We start from the raw sequence: 22,151 nt of genomic DNA, 5'->3' as shown, positions 1-22,151 counted from the left end.
GCTGCGTGGGCAGCTGTACCTGTACACGCCATCCAAGCTCTGTTTCACTCAATGCCCAGGCGTATCAAGGCCGTTATTACGGCCAGAGGTGGTTGTTGTGGGTACTGATTTCTCAGTATCTATGCACCCAAATTGCGTGAAAATGTAATCACATGTCAGTTCTAGTATAATATATTTTTCCAATGAATACCCGTTCCTCATCTGCGTTTCTTCTTGGTGTAGCAATTTTAATGGCCAGTAGTGTATTTGCAATAGCGACCGATAACTTACATACATATAACATTGAACACTAATAATCGTTCAAACATCAACTGAAAAGTACCTCGGTTAATTAGCTAAGGTTATGGCACGGTTCATACTACATTCCTGCCATTTCGCACTACTCGCTGTTATACTGATAACTAAACTGATGGATTCCACCTACGTCGTTATTTAACTGTAACCCCGTCGGAATATTCGGTATTCCGTAGTGAAAAACAACTTGAGAGTTATTTATAACCGTTGTAAGTAACGGTTATAAATAAACATCTGGAACCGTGATAACGGTTACTCCAGACTAACCGTCCGGCCCATCTGTATCAAGTAGGGAGAGGTCGCGAGCTGGGACGCGGCAGGAGTTATCGCGTATCCTCGGCGCCTCTAGTGTGGAGCTGTGGGTCGAGTGCAGATAGCATTCACAGAGGGGGTAGGGGGAGGCGGGCAGGCTGCGGGGAGCCGGGACACACGACCGCGCGGGCACTGCACGGCCGACGGCGGCGCCGAGCGGAACCAACCGGACGTCTTTCGTGAGTCTTCTCGTATTTATTTCGTCACCAAGTATCTGTTTTCTTTGTTTTTCAACCATATTCCACGACCTGTAGCGCAAAAACTTTTTCGGTGCATTCCTGAACCGGTTCTCGTCAGTTGTGAATTTTAGCAGACTACTGCTCGTTACAGCTTATTTTAAACAGTGGTGCTAATAACAGTCCTTCTTATTGTCACATGTTCCAAGTTCTCGAAGCAGGTTCCTGAACGAATCTTGCTTTCGATAAAAGCGTGTCGGATTCGAACTACAATAGAAACAGTAGACACTTGCTGGAAGCTGTCTTAGAGTGGCAAAGTATGTCGGCGGCGTTTCCTAAGTGGCATAACTGAACAGGAATGTGGAAGCCTATTAGAAGTTGAATTTAGTTAGGTACGGAGGGTGATTCACGTGTTACGATGCAAGTCAAAAACTACTGGAATGAGAGTGTGAAAAGTATTACAAAGTGTAATAAAAAAAAATGTTACACGTTTCACAGAACAATAAAACAAATCGTATTTTACCTGATATAAGACGCTACGGACTGTAAGACGGATCTTAATTTTCAAACAATTTTTTTAAAATTAACCTTTTTATCATTAGATTGCAAAGCCATAGTAAAAAAACTCGTAATTTTTAAAACCGAGCTGACCTTTTAAATCTATGATAATTGTCCTCTGAATTTTTAACTTCTTCTCCTTCTTTCTCCTCGTCGTCATCGTTGACCTCTTGCTATACAATGTCATCTTCACTGCCATCGAAAGCGTTACGTATGCCGCACTTCTCGAAAGATTGAGCGATAATGTCTCACTCTACACCACTACTATTTTATCCACTGACACAATCGTTTGATTGTAGGTCGTTTTAAAGCTCCCTACGTCGTGAATTCGTGTCGGGTTTCATCCATCCCTCCTCACGGAATAACAGTAAGCTATTAATTTCCCTGTCTCAGTTTCTCTTTCACTGAATTTTTCAAATGGCTACTTGACCGATCTAGCGCAAGAAGAGAACTTTCCTTCAATAAAGTATCCTTTTTTCTCTCCCATATTCCATTAATCCATAATTTCCTACCCGAGCGCCCGGGTTCCCGGGTTCGATTCCCGGCGGGGTCAGGGATTTTCTCTGCCTCGTGATGGCTGGGTGTTGTGTGATGTCCTTAGGTTAGTTAGGTTTAAGTAGTTCTAAGTTCTAGGGGACTGATGACCTAAGATGTTAAGTCCCATAGTGCTCAGAGCCATTTGAACCATTTGAACCTACCCGAGCCATCCATACAGTCCTTGTCATGTGCGTGAAGAACAACAGCTGGCGTTATTGCAGAAGGTTTTGGTATTGTTTTGCGTTTGAAAATAATCATTGGGTGAAGTTCGGTACCGCAAGCGCAACGTGAGAGGACAACAGGGAAGTGCATTTTTTCCTTTTACAACTTGTTTTTACAGTTACAGTTTTAGCACCTTTCATACGAACAATTCTGTTACACGGCCCATCAAATGTCAGAGCAGTTGCGTCCATATTAGCTACGTGGCTCAGTTCCACACTAGCCATCTTCCGATGTCAAACAATAAAGCGATCGAAATGATATTCGTTGCACCGTGCACATCTAATGAATGAAATTTCCCAGCAGCTACAACGGTTCTTGCCAACATTCGGCGGAAAACAGACTTGGTTCACATTTAAAAATACTTCTTTATCGGGAATCAATTTTGATGCCTACCATGGATACCGGAACATCGCCAGAAAAAGCAGTGCTGAACCTGAACATGAGCAGTACTGTAGATTGTAACTGAATTTCCACGGTTGTGTAATTCCCCGTTGGCTTCGAGTAGCGTTTGGAAATTTTGAGACCTTACAGTAAAGATTTTATTTTGACGACAAAAATGAACATCACACGCCTGGGACGTAAGTGTATAGTCTGGCAGTATTACTTGTCCTATGCATCCCGGTTGGCACTCGTCGTCTGTAGACATGGTGTCACACATAACAGTACCAGGAATCTAATGTGAGACAAAACCTGTTACCAGCAACGTACAGTTTCTAAACCATTCACAAGATATGTTCCGTAAATCGAACTTGTTACTTACTCGATTTGGAGCAGGTAACGTAAACATTTTGTAACGAATCGGCTAAACGACTGAATTCTTGAATAACTGGCAAAGCAAGTTTGCCACTAGTTTCTCCTGTGAAAACACCAAAACTTCAGGCAAAACTTTGCCAGACGCGATAATGGTATAGTGCAACGTGTACGAATGCGTAGTTTCATGTATAGTTCTGACTGCGACAAGTGTTCGTTTTTCTCCCTTACTCGCCAACACGCGTCGATACTCGCACCCTATGCGGTCGCTGTTGATCACGTAATCGCGATTAAGACTGGTAATAAGTGACTTAGTGTGTGTGCTGAAAAGTGCTGCAAGGTTCTCTGCATCTCCGATATTCTCTACCTCCGTGTTCGGGGCGTATTTCGTGATGTGCCTGTGACTAATTTTATAATCTGATTTGAAATTCTTTGCCCGAGACAAAGATGCAGCAAACGTAAAATCTTTGTTAATCGTAATCCGAAGCGCTGCACTCGCAGCCCACTGCTGGTGTATTCTCCTTGTCACACGCTCGTAACGCAGACCATATTCGACAGGTCGATCGAATGTCGATTTGTTTATCAACTGCTGCTGGTCGTATCTTGTCCCTCCTTTCATGACGTCTGTTACCCACAGTGCCAAATGCTTCTTCCTTTTCAGGGGCGTTATCGCTACTTTCTTTCGCTAAATTTGCAGATTTCAATCTGTATGTTCCTTGGTCAATGTTACCTCTTTTACTTTCTACATTTACATCTACATGCATACTCTGCAAATCACATGTAAGTTCCTGGCAGAGGGTTCGTCGGATCACCTTCACAATTCTCTATTATTCCATCTCGTATAGCGCGCGGAAAGAATGAACACCTATATCTTTCCGTACGAACTCTTATTTCCCTTATTTTATCGTGGTGATCGTTCCTCCCTATGTAGGTCGGTGTCAACAAAATATTTTCGCATTCGGAGGAGAAAGTGGGTGATTGGAATTTCGTGAGAAGATTCCGTTGCAACGAAAAACGCCTTTCTTTTAACGATTTCCAGCCCAAATCCTGAATCATTTCTGTGACACTCACTCCCATGTTTCGCGACAATACAAAACGTGCTGCCTTTCTTTACACTTTTTAGATATACTCCGTCAGTTCTATCTGGTAAGGATCCCACGCCGCGCAGCAGCATTCTAAAAGAGGACGGACAAGCGTAGTGTAGGCTGTCTCCTTAGTAGATCTGTTGCATTTTGTAAGTGTCCTGCCAATAAAACGCAGTTTTGAAGTTACTGCTTTTAGATTTGACTGATTTATCGTGTAACCGAAGTTTAATGAGTTCCTTTCAGCACTCATGTGGATGACCTCACACTTTTCGTTATTCAGGGTCAACTGCTACTTTTCGCACCAATCAGATATTTTTTTCTAAATCGTTTTGCAGTTTGTTTTGATCTTCTGATGACTTTATTAGTCGATAAACGACAGCGTCATCTGCAAACAGCCGAAGACGGCTGCTCAGACTGTCTCCCAAATCATTTATATAGATAAGGAACAGCAAAGGGCCTATAACACTACCTTGGAGAACGTCAGAAATCACTTCTGTTTTACACGATGACTTTTCGTCAATTAGTACGAACTGTAACTACTACGAACAGTAACCTCTCTGACAGGAAATCACAAATCCAGTCACATAACTGAGACGATATTGCATAAGTACGCAATTTCAATACGAGCCGCTTGTGTGGTACAGTGTCAAAAGCCTTCCGGAAATCCAGAAACAGGGAATCGATCTGAAATTCCTTGTCAATAGCACTCAACACTTCATGTGAATAAAGAGCTAGTTGTGTTTCACAGGAACGATGTTTTCTAGACCCATGTTGACTGTGTGTTAATAGACAGTTTTCTTCGAGGTAATTCATAATGTTCGAACACAAGATGTGTTCCAAAATCATGCTACATATCGACGTTAACGATACGGGCCTGTAATTTAGTGGATGACTCATACTACTTTTCTTGAATATTGGTGTGACCTGTGCAACTTTCCAGTCTTTGGGTACGGATCTTTCGTCGAGCGAACGGTTGTATATGTTTGTTAAGTATGGAGCTAATGCATCAGCATATTCCGAAAGGAACCTAATTGGTATACAGTCTTGACCAGAAGACTTGCTTTTATTAAGTGATTTAAGTTGCTTCACTACTCCGAGGATATTTACTTCTACGTTACTCATGCCGGCAACTGTTCTTGATTCGAATTCTGGAATATTTACTTCGTCTTCTTTTGTGAAGGCATTTCGGAAGACTGTGTTTAGTATCTCTACTTTGGCAGCACTGTCTTCGATAGTATCTCCATTGTTATCGCGCAGAGAAGGAATTGATTGTTTCTTGACGCTAACATACTTCACATACGACCAGAATCTCTTTGGATTTTCTGCCAGGTTTCGAGACAACGTATCATTGTGGAAACTGTTATAGGCATCTCGCATTGAAGTCCGCGCTAAATTTCGAGCTTCTGTAAAAGATCGCCAATCTTGGGGATTTTGCGTCTGTTTAAATTTGGCATGTTTATTCTGTAGTTTCTGCAACAGTGTTCTAACCCGTTTTGTGTACCAAGGATGATCGGCTACGTCGTTTAATTTATTTGGTATAAATCTCTCAATTACTGACGATACTATGTCTTTTAATTCAAGCCACATCTGGTCTACACTTATATTATTAATTTGGAATGAGTGGAGATTGTCTCTCAGGAAAGCGTCAAGTACTCTTTATCTGTTTTTTTGAATAGGTATATTTTTCGCTTATTTTTGGAGGATTTGGGGATTACAATACACAGTCTCGCTACGACAACCCTGTGTTCACTAATCCCTGTATCGGTTCTGATGTTCGTTATTAACTCAGGAATATTTATTGCTAAGAGGTCATGCGTGATTTCACAACCGTTTACTATTCTCGTGGGCTCATGAACTAACTGCTCGAAATAATTTTCAGAGAATGCGTTTAGCACAATTGCGGATATTTTATGCGTACCTCCGGCATTAAACATATATTTCCGCCAACATATCGAGGGTAAATTAAAGTCACCACCAACTATTACCGTATGAGTCGGGTACGTGTTTGAAATGAAACTCAAGTTTTCTTTGAACCTTTCAGCAACTGTATCAACTGAATTGGGAGGTCGATAAAAGGATCCAATTATTATTTTATTCCGGTTGCCAACAATGACCTCTGCCCATACTAACTCACAGGAAGTATCTACTTCAATTTCGCGACAAGTTAAACTACTTCTGACAGCAACAAACACGCCACCTCCAACCGTGTTTAGCCTGTCTTTTCGGAACACCGTTAGGTTTTTCGCAAAAATTTCGACTGAGCTTGTGTCCGGCTTTAGCCAGCTTTCAGTGCCTATAACGATTTGAGCATCAGTGCTTTCTATTAGCGCTTGGAGCTCTGGTACTTTTCCAACACAGCTACGACAGTTTAAAACTGTTATACCAATGGTTCCTTTATCTACGTTATTCCTGTGTTCAGCCTGCTACCTTTGTTACTGAAGCCCTACATGTGTTTTCCCGAGACCCTCTAACCTAAAAAACCACCCACTCCACGCCACACAGACCCTGCTACCCGTGGAGCCGCCTCCTGCGTATAGCGGACACCTGACCTATTCAGTGGAACCCGAAACCCAACCACCCTTTGGCGCAAGTCGAGGAATCTGCAGTCCACACGGTCGCAGAACCGTCTGAGCCTCTGATTTAGACCCTCCACTCGGCTCTGTACCAGAGGCTCGCAATCGGTCCTGGCGACTATACTGCAAATGGTCAGCTCTGTTTTCATCTTGCAAGCAAGACTGGCAGCCTTTACCACTTCTGTTAGCTGCTCGAAACCAGAGAGAATCTCTTCTGATCCGAAGTGACACACATCATTGGTACCAACATGAGCCACCACCTGCAGTTGGCTGCACCCTGTGCTCTTCATGGCATCCGGGAGGGCCCTTCTCCACATCTGGAATGACTCCACCCAGTATGCACACGGAGTACACATTGGTTTTCCTACCCTTCTTGTCAGCGAAGTCCCTAAGGGGCCCCTTAAAGCGCCTAACGTTGGAGCTCCCAACTACCATGGCCGGCCCACAACAGTGGTGTGCATCCACTGCAGCCTCAAGCAGTGTAACCGAAGCCATCACAGCCTGAAGCTGAGAGCGAAGTGTCACCAACTCGACTCGCATCCATACACAACAATCGCAGTCCCTGTCCATACTAAAGGTCATGGAAAACTAAACTATGCAGATAAACGGACTATCGACTAGCGCTACGGAAATCTACCATAGAACTTGACGAAAACGCACGAACTGTGTCATAGTAGTACGCAGATATTCAAAAACCTAACTACCGAAGCACTCAGGTGAAACCAAATAATTAGCCCCTGACAAGGAACTTGTAATATGTCACAAAAGTGGTTTATTTTCTGACGCAAACGAAAACGCGAGAACTGTGGCTATAAGATTTTAAATTTACACGCAGATACTCAAGAAACTAAACTATTAAAGCACACAGATATAATAAAATTGAACCTGGTTAGGAACTCGTAAATGTCACAAAAGCGGTTTACTTACCTGCAGCTGCGTCTGTCGCGGTCGGCTATTACTGCCTGACTTTAACTGAAAAGGGTACTTTTCCGTAGTTCTAGCTCGTAGTTCTCTTCCAGAACCCACTGCGACTTCAAGGTTCCCGAACTGCCACTAACAACTTAAGTCCACAAGTTTAGACGTATTCCATTTCATCACTTTCAGCTTCGTGATACAATTCTTCAATACTGACATCATTCTGCAGCTCCAAACAACACTCGACGATAGCCGCTCGAACCAATTTGGAACGCTGAGAACCGGAACTGCCTGGTGTGGGTAGTGCATTGTGATGCGTGTGTCTTGTGATTCCCACAGCGGCAGGCTCACAAATGCTCGTTTCAGTGCTGGTCGAAGGCAATGCGTCATCCATTACCACAATTATGGTGCAACTCCTAAATTATGGTAAAGACTATGACATTACTACATAATGCAACATGTGACTTACTGCAAATTACTTACTGTACAAGGCGCATCACATATATTATTTACGAACGGTCACTGTATTGTTTCACAAAAAATATTGTTTTCCGTGGGATGCAACATCAGTTCACTGCAAGTATGTTGGGGCTTGCGACAGACTTACCACAAAAAGCAAATCTTCCCTGGGGGAAATAATCACTCTTTATAATTTGACTGCTCACAATCAGTGACAAACAGGAAACAAGGGCAGCACATGCGTGTTCTTTTACAAGAGCTGGCTTCAAATGGCTCTGAGCACTATGGGACTTAACATCTGTGGTCATCAGTCCCCTAGAACTTAGAACCACTTAAACCGAACTAACCTAAGGACACCACACACATCCATGCCCGAGGCAGGATTCGAACCTGCGACCACAGCAGTCGTGCGGTTCCGGACTGAGCGCCTAGAACCGCGAGACCACCGCGGCCGGCTTTTACAAGAGCTGTTTGGAATGTAAGGTCTGATGGATCGCGAAATGAAAACCACAGTGAAAATAAAAATAAAAAAAATTATAATCTAAGTTACCCACACCTTCCAGCTACCTCTCTAAATAGACGCCATTCTGACTTAGGCATTTGCCATGACGTTGTACAAACCTTCCAGTACACTCGTCACAGAAAGCAGCCGCCTGTGTTGTCCGCCAATTTTCTACGCTGGTCTGCCTTTCATTGTTTGAGGCAAAATGTTGTCTTCGTCGCCAGCAGTCAACGTGAGCAGAGATGAACAATGGAGGGAGCCAGTTAAGGGCTTATTGTGGATGATCAAACACTTCGCATCGAAAACGCTGCTGGAGAGTCATCATTGCCCCTGCAGAATGTCTCGAAGAAAGATATGAATGACACTTGTGCTATGTGGGCTGCATAGCTTCAGGCGAAATCTCTTACAAAATTCACATACTTGGCGAGAGACACTGTTGCTTTAGGAATTTCTATGTGATCACTTTGCTCTCTAAACTGAAACGAGCGACGTGAAGCGATCGACAGGCACACATCCGTGCAAAGTTCCATCGAAGTTTCACAGTGGTTTCCATTTCGCGCCTAATCGGACCTTACTTTCCGAATATGCCTCTTATCTGTGCACACTCGGTGCCACGCCTCGGTTTAAACAAAACGTCCTGTGGTCAGCTGCTGATGTTCTTCCTGAAGATTCCACAGCATTTCATTTTGCACCTGTTTTCATACAGCAGGGCTTAAAAGGTTACTTCAACGCTACTGAAACTGCTTGAGGTAATTGATTCACCTGCCTTGCTATTATTCCCTAGTGATTTATATGCTTTATGAACGGTCCAATTTCAACCAGTTCCGAAACTGAGAAAGTTACATATAAAAAAAAAAGAAAAATGTTGCATTATCCGTGTAGGAGTGCAACACAGAATCTCCGCTCACAAATCAGGTGTCTTGGCCACTCGGCTACTGCCGCTTTCGCTGAAGCATGTTTACCTTTATGCTCATATAAACGACAATGTTCTAAGTTTCTTTTCCCAATTTCTCGGAAAATATGCGTTTCCAGATAACATTCACGACGACGAGAAATGCCCAGTTCACAATTATTTATCAATACATTTAATTTTGAGTCGATTTAGTGTCACGAACTTTAAGGGCGATTTTCTCAGAATCTGGTAGGTAGTGAGCGAAAATATCTTGCAGTCCTTAATTTTTGTTTATACACAAGCTATCTGTCAAAAATGAACCGAACTGGTTGACTGTTACATCGTCTCTCTCCCTCTCTATCTCTATCTCTTCTTTAACAAAGGGTATCGGTCTGTTACGTTTGCAAACGTGGATAAAAATATTTATAAGCCGTGACGTCGCGTACTTTTCGCACACTAAAATATACGCTAACGATCATCACTGTTGCTATGTAAGCAAATAATTCTGAGTAAAGGTAGCCAACACACACGAATAACTCAAAAATACATGCGATTGTTTAAAATTGTAGTAGTTAATGTCCGATAAATAACTATTGTTCCAGAGAGAGACACGATATAATCATCTAAGTAGCTGGATTATTATTCCCAATGTTACGTAAATTCTTTCTTAAACAGTGTCCTTTTGTGCTGTCAATTATGATTCGAATAATATTTACGGCAGTGGAAACCAGATTCTTACCAGTCAGCTATTTACTCATAAGCAAGTCTGAGCCTCGTACTTTTATTTATTGTCTTTGGGTTCGACGAAGCCTATATTTATAATGAAAACTTTTCTGCGAAGAATATTTTCTTTTGCTGATAGCAAAAATATGTAAAGTATTTTTCCCTGTTATCTTGTGTGTGAAGCCAGAAAATCGTGTGATTGATTACATTTCACGAAATGGCTGCCATTGCGCCATTACGACATCATCATCATCAGTTATCTGCTATATTAGCAGGGCCTTTGCCTCTCCATTTTCTGCGATCCATTGCTTCCTTCTTAGGGCTGCTGTATGTTGTACCGTCCATCATGTCATCCAGTATCTGGAAACTCTTCCTTCCTCGCTTCCTTTTCCCTTTTACGTAACCTTCTAAAGCTGTTTTTATCAGTCCGTCATTCTTTCTTAATATATGCCCAATCCAATTTCTTTTTCTTCTCTTTATTACATCTAGTAACTGTCTTCTCTCTCCCACTCTTCTCAGTACCTCTTCATTTTTTACTCTGTCCATCCAACTTATTCTTTACATCTTCCGCCATGTCCAGATCTCAAAAGCCTCCAGCCTTTCTCTGTCTTTTTTCCTCATAGTCCGTGTTTCAGCGCCATATAGAAGAACACTCCATACAAGACATTTTATGTGTCTCTTTCTGAGTTCTCTGTCAAGACCGCTGCAGAAGATTCTCCTTTTCTTATAAAACGCCTCTTTTGCCATTGCTATCCTTGTTTTAATTTCTGTGGTGCACTTCCAGTTGGTGTCTATCCTGCTTCCAAGATAATTAAAATTTTGCACCTGTTCTAGTGTTTCTCCATTCAGCACAATTTTTATTTCCTTATTTCCTCCTATTGCCAATACTTTTGTTTTATTTCTGTTAATTTTCATTCCATATTTTTTTCCGTTAGTTGCAATGGTGTCCACCAAATCCGGTAATTTTTTTCCCCTGTGGCTAGAAGGACCATGTCATCAGCAAATCTCAAGCACCCTACTCTTCTTCCTCCAATTTCTACTCCTTTGTCATCTAACGAGCATTGGTCAATCATATTTTCCAAGTACAGGTTGAAAAGAGTAGGTGATAAACAGCATCCTTGTCTTACTCCTTTCCCTAGTCTGATCCAGTTTGTACTTTCTCCTCTCACTTTAACTGAAACTTTTTGATTAAGGTATAATGAGTTTGTAAGTCTTCTGGTTTTCCAGTCCACTCTCTTTTCCCTCATAATAGTCGCCAGCTTGTCCCAAACCACATTGTCAAATGCCTTTTCTAAATCGATGAAGCACATATATAGGTCTCTTCCTTTTTCAATAAACCTTTCTCCCAAGATTCGTAGGAGCCCTATTGCATCTCTGGTGCCCGTATTCCGTCTAAAGCCAAACTGCTCCTCGCCGAGATTCTCCTCTATTACTTTTTCAAGTCTTTTATTAATTATTCTTAACAGCACTTCGGCTGCATGTGAAATGAGCCTGATTGTCCTGTGCTCGCTGCATTTCTTGGTTCCTTGTTTTTTCGGTAATGGAATCATTACTGTTGTCAAAAAGTCCTCAGGTCATTCACCACTGTCATATATTTTGTTACATAACCTCAATATTTCTCTTATTCCATTGTGATTCAAGCATTTTAGTATTTCTCCCGGTATTGTATCTGTACCTACTGCTTTGCTATTTTTCATTGCAGCAATGGCAGACTTTACTTCTTCCATTATGATGATCGGTCCTTTCTCTTCATCACTTACACTGTTGTGTGATTCAAGTTCCAGAGTTTCTGGTTTGCTATTTGTGTCATATAGCTCTTTTATATATTCTTCCCATCTCTGGAGGACATCGTCACGATCTTTGTACACTACCTCTTCGTCTTTACTCAAAATTTCCATAGTAGCACTTCCTGCTCTGTTTTGTTCCCATGTCATAGTCTTTACTCTGTTGTATAGTAAGTCGTATCTTCCCTTCCTGTCCAGTTCTTCAATTTCATCACATTCCTCTTTTAGCCATTTTTCCTAGCCTGCTCTGTTTCTCTTCGCAGTTCGTTATTTAACCTTCGGTATATCTTTCTTGCATCTTCAGTGTTCTTGTTTTTCAATTTTCTTCTCTCCTCCATCTAGGAAATCATTTCTTGTGTGACCCATGGTTTTTTTGACCTTTTCCCTTTTACATATCCTATATTTTGCTGTCCTGCTTTAATGATTCCTTTTTTCGGCATATTCCAGTACTCGTTGGCATTATCAGGTGCTTCTTTGTCTCGTAATGTGTTTAGAAAGTCCCGAGACAGCATTTCTGTAATTTGTTCTTTGTTGGACCTTATCTTCTCTAGATCCCACTTCTTCACCATTGTCGCCTTTTTCAGTTTTTTCATTCTTTTTTCTATTTCTGCCATAAGTAAGTTGTGGTCACTGTTAATATCTGCACCTGGTAATGTGTGCACCTTCTTGATTCCATTCCTGTATCTTTCTTCTACCAGTATAAAATCGATTTGGTTTCTGTATTTATCCCCTGGTGATTTCCAAGTGTAGAGCCTCCTCTTATGGTTCTTGAACCATGTGTTTGCCGCTATCAGCTGCCTTTCCCTGCAGAAGTCAATTAACCATTCACCTCTGTCATTTCTCTTTCCAAGACCATGACTGCCTACTATGTTTCCCTCTTTCCCTTCTCCCACAATGGCGTGCCAGTCTCCCATTACTATTTTGCAGCATTTTTTATTTTCGTCCATTACTCTCTCTATTACACTGTACCTTTCCTCTACAATTTGGTCATCATGTTCTGAAGTTGGCATATACACCTGGACAATCAGTAAATCTTTTTGTGCTCCTTTCAGCCTTACACCAATAACCCGGTCATTTACATAGTCTACATATTCCACACATTTAGCCAATTCCTTTGTCATAATCATTCCTACTCCATTAATTCCTTTTACTTCTCCTCCTGAGTATTAGAATACATATTCATCTGACTGCAACTCTCCATGTCCATTCCATCTTACCTCAGCAACTCCTACGAGGTCCATATGATTCTTTCCCATCTCTCTTTTAAGGTTTTCTAGTTTTCCTGCTTGTAGCAGAGTTCTGATATTCCAGGCACCAATTCTCGTTTTGATTTTTCGCCTCCTTTCAAGTTGTCCCCTCCGGAGATCCGAATGGGGGACTATTTTACCTCCGGACACTGATTTAACGTGAGAGGAAGCCATTTTTTGTGCATAAAATGGAGACTGCATTATGCAGGGAAGATAATCTGCGGTGGTATTCCGTTGCCTTCCGCAGTTCTGGAGGCCGCCCCTCACATGGGATACAGACGCCTTTTGCAGCCGCCCGCTCCGGGTCAGACGCTGCATGAGAAGTACAGGTTGGAAAATGAAAGACCCCTAGCCCTCGAAACCTAACAGCGTCAGGACAGACGACAGACTGTCACGCTTTTGCTTAATGATCTGACGCTAACTTACTAAATTAGAAAGAAGGCTGTACTTTGAAAAGCCGGCTGCCTCGTCGTTTACACTAGGCAGGTGTTGTTTATCTGCTGTAGGTAGCTTCATATTTACTGCACTACAATGTCTATTTTCTCGAAGAAAATACTTGCCAGCATGGAAAATACTGAATCCTTTGTACGGCACACACACTTGTCACGTAGCTCTAAAACGCGCGCCGCTCCCACTCGTGTGGCCAGAACAACTACCGATATATGGAGAAAAGGCGTCCAATGAAGAATGTTTCTAATTTAGTTTTAAACTCGTAGTGGTTCCCAACGATCTGCTTCGTGTTAGGCGGAAGCTTGCTGAGTACTTTATCACCAGTGTACGTAATCCCATTATCAACCCTGCACAAGGAGGCAAATCCCAGGTGAACACTACTTTTGGGTTTTGTATTGCGATTGCGTTAATCAGACTTCATCTGAGCTGGTTTTTAGTGCCATTAAGAAGTAGGGAAAGTCCGGCTGTAACGACATATCATTTTGTTTTTAGAACATTTTGCTTCATAAATCGTGAGGTTAAATAACATTCATATTAGGACCATTCCTGATTCACTTTTAGCTTTCGTTATCTCTGTGCAATGTTTTTAAATTAATATAAACCATACGTTTTTGACATTCTTTTAAGAAGTGCATAGTAGTCCATGTCATTTTGGACTGATGTCAGGGTAAAACGACATAGGAATATGAAAAAGTAGTAAATTGAGATAAACATTAGATATTGGCTATATTTGATAGATTTGTACTTAAGAACAAATAAAATACAATTTCTGAAGCAATTACCGAGCGAGGTGGCGCAGTGGTTAGCACACTGGACTCGCATTCGGGAGGACGACGGTTCAATCCCGCGTCCGGCCATCGAGATTTAGGTTTCCCGTGATTTCCCTAAATCGCTTCAGGAAAATGCCGGGGTGGTTCCTTTGAAAGGGCACGGCCGATTTCCTTCCCCGTCCTTCCCTAATCCGATGAGACCGATGACCACGCTGTTTGGTCTATTCTCCCCAAACAATCCAATGCAAATCCTGAAACAATTCTTGAACAGTATCAATTAAGGTTTCCCAGTTCATTCGTATGAAAAATGAAGGCTCAAAGTAAAATTACAAACGTTAATTCATGAAACAAGAATATTAGCTCCGTCTTTTTTTTAATTTCACCAATCGCATCAATCTGAAGACTTTATTTGTAAAGTTTTTTGTTCTGTGGCTTACTCCAGCACATTCAGCGTGCGCCCACAACTTACACTGATGACACGTTGACCAATGTTCTCCGCGTTTTGGATGCGAGTAAAGTTCCAAGAAGTAAAAGCAGTGTAAACCTTCGGAAACATCATTGTTGTCGCCAAAAAGGTCTTTCTCGTACAATATTCCTTTTCCAAAACTAAGTTTCATCTTTGCTTCTTTTCTATGCAGCACATTTTTTTTTTCTCGCGTTTCTCTTCGTGTCTCTGTTGAAGTTGTTTCACGTTTCCTTGGAGGTTCACAAACTGGAATATCTATAGTCGCTGCTGGAGCAGAGAGGAGTTCTGGAAACATGTCATGTTACGAGGGCGGGGTGCAGTTTGCTGCTTCTCCATAGGTTTTAGCAAATAGAGGACACATTTCATACTGGGAAACTGTTCTTCCTGGATTACACTCAAGGCACTTTGTTACTTCGTGATGAAAATAAATTTGTAGTGGGCCAAATAAATGACCTTGTGGAAGACATTGGGAGTTCACTGAGGCTTTTGCAGATGATGCTGTGGTGTATCGAGAGGTTGTAACAATGGAAAATTGTACTGAAATGAAGGAGGATCTGCACCGAATTGACGCATGGTGCAGGGAATGGCAATTGAATCTCAATGTAGACAAGTGTAATGTGCTGCGAATACATAGAAAGATAGTTCCCTTATCATTTAGCTACAAAATAGCAGGTCAGCAACTGGAAGCAGTTAATTCCATAAACTATCTGGGAGTACGCATTAGGAGTGATTTAAAATGGAATGATCATATAAAGTTGATCGTCGGTAAAGCAGATGCCAGACTGACATTCATTGGAAGAATCCAAAGGAAATGCTATCCGAAAACAAAGGAAGTAGGTTACAGTACGCTTGTTCGCCCACTGCTTGAAGAATGCTCAACAGTGTGGGATCCGTACCAGATAGGGTTGATAAAAGAGATAGAGAAGATCTAACGGAGAGCAGCGCGCTTCGTTACAGGATCATTTAGTAATCGCGAAAGCGTTACGGAGATGATAGATAAACTCCAGTGGATGCCTCTGCAGGAGACACGCTCAGTAGCTCGGTACGAGCTTTTGTTAAAGTTTCGAGAACATACCTTCACCGAAGAGTCAAGCAGTATATTGCTCCCTCCTACGTATATCTCGCGAAGAGACCATGAGGATAAAATCAGAGAGATTAGAGCCCACACAGAAGCATACCGACAATCCTCCTTTCCACGAACAATACGAGACTGGAATAGAAGGGAGAACTGATAGAGGTACACAGGGTACCCTCCGCCACACACCGTCATTTGGCTTGCGGAGTATAGGTGTAGATGTAGAAACATGACACCTAATGGCTGAGCCGGCCGGGGTGGCCGAGCGTTTCTAGACGCTACAGTCTGGAACCGCGCGACCGCTACGGTCGCAGGATCGAATCCTGCCTCGGGCATGGACCTGTGTGATGTCTTTAGATTAGTTAGGTTTAAGTAGTTCTAAGTTCTAGGGGACTGATGACCCCAGCAGTTAAGTCCCATAGTGCTCAGAGCCATTTGAACCACTTTGAACCTAATGGCTGGAGCCAATTAGTGCGGTGAGCAGCAAAACAGAGCACAATGATAGCATTGTGTCCTTAGTAAAGCAGACACTTTCAATATTCCTATGACACGTATGTCTATACAGCAGAAGTATTACTATATTATCTACAGAGGGCTTCATAAAAAGAACAAAAATTCTTGAGTCACTGTGTGATGTTGCATTTATTTGTTCTGAAAGCGGAGGTGATATTCAAGACCATAATAGTGGGTTAAAAGCTGTGAGCTATCTGAGGAGGTTAACCTTGCATTACTGCGCAACTGTTTCACCAGGTATCCGGTCTAGCTTACCAAATTCCCAACCAGACTAACATTAATTATAATCTTTTAGTACTCATCTTACGATAACCGGTGATATATATATATATATATATATATATATATATATATATATATATATAAAGACAATTTAAATAAAAATAAATAAATCAGTTAATATTTGGACATTTATTTTAGCATTGATCATTCTTCCGTTAAAATTTCAGCATATCAAACATTATTCATAACTAAACTTGTGCCTTATTTCTTACAGAACACATCAAATAGGAAGCCAAGATTGGGAGACTACATACAACATTGCATTCATAAAATTACACACGAAGAACGTTGAAACATATGCAAGAGGAAGTAACCACAACCAACCAATTCAATTTTCACCCAAAGAAGTTACGTTCGTAGCGCAATCCTGTCCATCATGAAATTACCACACACTGGTATACTAAATTCACACTAACTCTCTGTGAAATCTTCCTGAAAAGAATATCTGAGGGCTACTTTGATGCTTACACCACATGCTTCACGTGGTCAATTTGGTTTACACAAAGAGTGTAACTCCACAATAATTTTGATAATTAAAATAAATTACATCGAAACGCAATTTACAAAAGAAAAACCTTGAACTGGTTACTATCGTCTTACTATTAACCTGATGGGTCAAACAATTGTATAAGCACGTGGTACTGGTCTCACAAAGTACACCCCATGTGTGTTGAACATAAAGAAAAGTTGCTATATTGAAAAATATTGTCAAGACAAGACATTATAATCTCACGCACATTTGCATTTAACATTGATGATCTTAGTTAGAGTTAATGATCAACACGTGGTTCCACTTTACTGACAAAGTAGTGACAAAGCAACTACCGGAAGATGTTCTGAACTTCACACTCGAATTACACTGCGTTGCAATTTAAGATAACATTACATATTTTAGAGCTAAACCTGAAATAAAGGAGATTAAATTTTCAGTTAGGTTGAACTTAAGAAATCCATTGTCCTACGGACTTAGCAGACACGCGCTTAGCCAGAGATCTTACCACTTCAGACGCTCGCCGCGGACAGACTGACCTGGGCCCCTACCGAGCGTGCTTAACAGATACAAACGGAAGTGACCAGAAAGGCAGCTTCCTATACGAACATGACAAGGGACGGACAGGACCATACCAAGAATAGAAACCTCTCTGCTTTCAGAAAGCGTAGCTACCTGTTCCGACGTTGGTCCTACTGTTCTCTAGCAGACAGGCTTGTCTGCTACCATCAAGCATGCAACTAGAAATACATTTGGTCATTCATCCTCTCGCACAGAAGGGAAGGGGGATGACAGTATCTTATCATGTACAGTATATAAAAGAAAGCGGATGTAGGTTCCGTATGAGACTGTGTGACATGAATTACATAAAAACTGTGTTTTAAAGTGTAGTAGTGTGACAGATCGTTCTTGTTTATGTGTAAAAGTAACACGTTCCACTGCTCAGTGTCCTCCCAGATAGTCAGAAACACCACAGTAAATTTAGAAGAGGAATTTATGCCGTAAATGACAACATATTTAAGAAATTAACATGAAAGGAATCCAACAGAGACCTTTCATAACCCCAACGCTCCGGGAATAGACTGTGCAGGGAATTTTCTGCCCGCATCTCGTGGTCGTGCGGTAGCGTTCTCGCTTCCCACGCCCGGGTTCCCGGGTTCGATTCCCGGCGGGGTCAGGGATTTTCTCTGCCTCGTGATGGCTGGGTGTTGTGTGCTGTCCTTAGGTTAGTTAGGTTTAAGTAGTTCTAAGTTCTAGGGGACTTATGACCACAGCAGTTGAGTCCCATAGTGCTCAGAGCCATTTGAACCATTTTTTTGGGAATTTTCTGGCCATGCTACGACATTCCCAAGCAGGCTTCTCACACCCAACTTAAACCAAAAATGTAAAGAAAAGGCAAAAGGTCACCAGCTACTTGCTAAAACACAATAATTTCAACACATCTTTAGAATCTACCAATTTCAAAGAGAAAAAAAACAAGCTGTGACACCTATTTAAAAGATAGTGAAGACTTAATTTGGTCAGCAAGTAAAAACAATGGTTTCTGTGTCATTAATATGAAAACAATTTCTGGTTGTTACCCTTATGGAGTTCACCAGTATTTGCTCATTGCAAGAGCCAACTGCAAAATTTATGACTGTTTATTAACAAGAAAAATTTATGAAAATAGCAAAGGTGCCACAGCAATTAAAAAAAAGAGAAAATAACATCAGTATTATAAAGCAGAACATTTCAATGCACAATCCGCAAAAAAAAAAAATTAAAAAAAAAAACATAAGAGAAAAAACATGTTTTACAAAGTGGTTATCGCAAAAAATTCTATATCTTATAAAACTAATAATTTTTAGAGTTACAATAACTTTGTGGCAGTAATTTAATCACTCTACTCTATTTCAGTTAGCAAACAATGATCACTGTGTCATTATACTGAAACTACAATTAATTATGTGATTGTTACCCTTATGGGGTTCTTCACTATAAATATGCCCCATGCAAAGGCTAATCGATCTCAGTCCAATGAGCATGAATAGCTATCTGACTGATAAACGAAGAAATGCCACAGGAATGAATTTACAAAACAAAATATTACAAATTTAATACAACACACAAAAACAAACATTGAGAAATAAAACATCTCTGAAAGTACAGTAGTCAACGTCTAAAAAAAAAAAAAAACACCAATAAATAAAATACCTGCAAAATACAAGAGTCAGGTTAATAAAAAAAACACCAATAAATCGAAGCCCTGCAAAATACACGATCAAAGTTTCTCTGAAAGAACACACATATATGCATTGGACTAGGAACCGTATAATCACTGTTCACTGGCACACTCGATAGTTCCACTGTTCCGAGGCACAATATAAGAAGGAGGGGGGGGGGGGTGTTCGTCGCTGCAGCTGTCAGTAGGGATTTTTGTCCATCTGTTGCGTGCAATCCCACCATCTCTGCCCTTTCATGAAGTTTCTCTTGGTGGCCCGTGTCACGTACATCTCGATTTGGTTCCATTTTTGTGTTGTCAAATTCGTGCGGTATCCTCGTTTGACACGCCAGGTTGATATTCCTGGGCAAGGATGACACTTAATAGCTCTTCTTTGTGCCACCCGTAGCTACCAGAAAACATCGAACTATGATTTGCTGTCGCTTGACAGCGGGCATCCGCCAGGAAGTGTTGATAGGCGTCGTTGAAGTCTGCCAGTTTCTCTGGACAGTATGTGTCAAAAGGCTCCACGCCCCTTGCGTTGTTACATTCTTGAGTTATCCTCAATTGGCTTGCCGATTTGATATTCCTGGGCAAGGATTACACTTAGTGGCTCTTCTTTGTGCCACCCTTAGCAACCAGAGAACACCGAACCATGATTTACTGTCGCTTGACAATGGGCTCCCGCCAAGAAATGTTGATAGTCGTCGTTGACGCCTGCAAGTTTCTCTGGACGGTACCTGTCAAAAGGCTCCATGCCCCTTTATCCCCTGTCTTCTGTCGTTTCACCGCGGCCGTCTCGTCACGGTCGCGTGCGTATGGTGCGTTGCCAGCAGATCGATTTCCTCGCGGTGGAGCGCTCGGCCATTTCAGGTCATCGCCTCCATGAAGGGTCGCACTGGTGCAGCCGGCCATTAGCTCCGGGTGCAAGGGAAAGTGTTTGTCCCGTACCCTTCTTTTGTTGTCGACCGCGCTCCCGAAGTGGCCCAGTTGACAGTGTGTCTTGCTGGGAAACCCGCCTGTATACAAGTAGTCCTCCTCCTCGCTGCTCCCGCTGTCTCATAAGAGTTTAGCTGGTTCGCTTTCACATTCTCAACTGCATTCACAGAAATTGTTCATCACAGTTATGTGATTACAAAATGTCATACATAATAATGTCTTTCACAATTTTTAAGAACAAAAGTGAGACTTAATTTTTTTTAAATAAAAAAGTTAGATGAATCGACAATATAAAAATAAAAGTTAAATTACTTGACAGTATAAAAAATAAAAGTGAAATGTCTTAACAGTATCAAAATAAAAATTAAATGAACTGACAATATAATATCTAAATCCACATCACTAATGTGGTTCACTTGCGTTTTAATAAATCAAATGCTACTTATTAATTCACTAAAATGAATAGGATTATGCCTTGTGCAAGTATAGGTCAGGACAGCATAGGGTTCACATGTTATTTACACACACACACACATGCACACCTGTTGTCTACTCTACAAAATAACTACCCATAAACAAGCATTACTCAAACTTCTACTTCTATACACTACTAGTTAATCCAACAAGCTACTTCAATGCTACTTCAACACAGTGTTTATACCACTACAACATTGTTCTAATTCGTCCTCTTCCTGACGCTCGCGGCATATGTCTTGTCACATGATAAATATGGAGAAACTTTCCTTAAACATACACAGTAAAAAGAATAATGGTTATTTACACGCCAAAACATTTATACCAGTTGACACACTTGGTAAGAGACTGGCAATTACACATTTATTATACTCATATGTTCATACATAAAACAGTAAGACAATTTCATCTAAGATTACGTTATCACAAGAATTAATCACACAGATGACTCTGAGAAGGGTAAAATATTTTCACCATACAGGTTATACTACATTTTCGTACCCATTTTGCTCCAATTTCGTTCCTTCTTTAAGTTACCTTTCGCTTGCAAATCAGTTATTTCGCCTGTGGTGGTTATTCTGGATTCATTTCTCATGAATGGCAAAATTGTGGTCTCCTCTATTCTGTAAAACAGTTTCATCTTAGCATCCTATTGAACTTATAACTGACACAAAAGATCCGAATCCTCGTGTAGTTTGCCCGCACCTCGTGGTCGTGCGGTAGCGTTCTCGCTTCCCACGCCCGGGTTCCCGGGTTCGATTCCCGGCGGGGTCAGGGATTTTCTCTGCCTCGTGATGGCTGGGTGTTGTGTGATGTTCTTAGGTTAGTTAGGTTTAAGTAGTTCTAAGTTCTAGGGGACTGATGACCATAGATGTTAAGTCCCATAGTGCTCAGAGCCATTTGAACCTCGTGTAGTTTAAATGACAAATGTTTTGTTTCATCCTTATTACATTAAACCAAGCTTTCCTTGGGTCCCATAATCAAAATTATTTAATCTTCCTCTACCTTCAAGAGGGAAATTTCTTCAGTTCAACCCATATAGGCTGCAGTGCATCCCGCACCAGCGAAAACAGTAAGCTGTAATGCTTACAGCATCAGCAAAACACATAAACATCGCTTTTCTAGGGCAAGCATTAACGCAGAATAATTTTTTAGGCTCTGGATCAACATCAATAAAGACTACAGAAAGGATCCATATTTCTGTTCCATTCTCCATTTGCTGAAAAACTGCTCGTATTTGACTACCTCAATAATATTTCAGGGCCACGTAAATTACACAAACCACAATTCTTCTTTCACCTAGAAGGGAATCAATCTACTTACGAAATCCACAGACAGCACTTTACGTACTCAGCTATAAAGAACAAAAAAGATATATCATCAATATTAACATATTAGCGCATATTGGGAAGCCATTGGTTAAACAATCGTATTATCGTATCCTGTTTTCAAGATTCCAAACT

General features: G+C 41.3%; 1 protein-coding gene across 1 annotated transcript in view; it reads left to right on the top strand.

Annotated features, from left to right (window-relative positions):
• Window positions 1-673: 673 nt before the first annotated feature.
• The window catches only part of LOC126416586 (uncharacterized), a 347,834-nt gene continuing 326,356 nt past the window's right edge, over window positions 674-22,151 (top strand). The window contains exon 1 of the mRNA XM_050084338.1: window positions 674-785. The gene's annotated coding sequence lies outside the window, so the exon portion shown is untranslated. The remainder of the gene's footprint in view (window positions 786-22,151) is intronic.

The sequence above is a fragment of the Schistocerca serialis genome, chromosome 8 (assembly GCF_023864345.2).
Source record: "Schistocerca serialis cubense isolate TAMUIC-IGC-003099 chromosome 8, iqSchSeri2.2, whole genome shotgun sequence".
In the NCBI taxonomy this organism is placed as follows: domain Eukaryota; kingdom Metazoa; phylum Arthropoda; class Insecta; order Orthoptera; family Acrididae; genus Schistocerca; species Schistocerca serialis.
The sequence above is the reverse complement of the archived record's forward strand: the minus strand, read 5'-3'. Positions and strand labels throughout refer to the sequence as shown.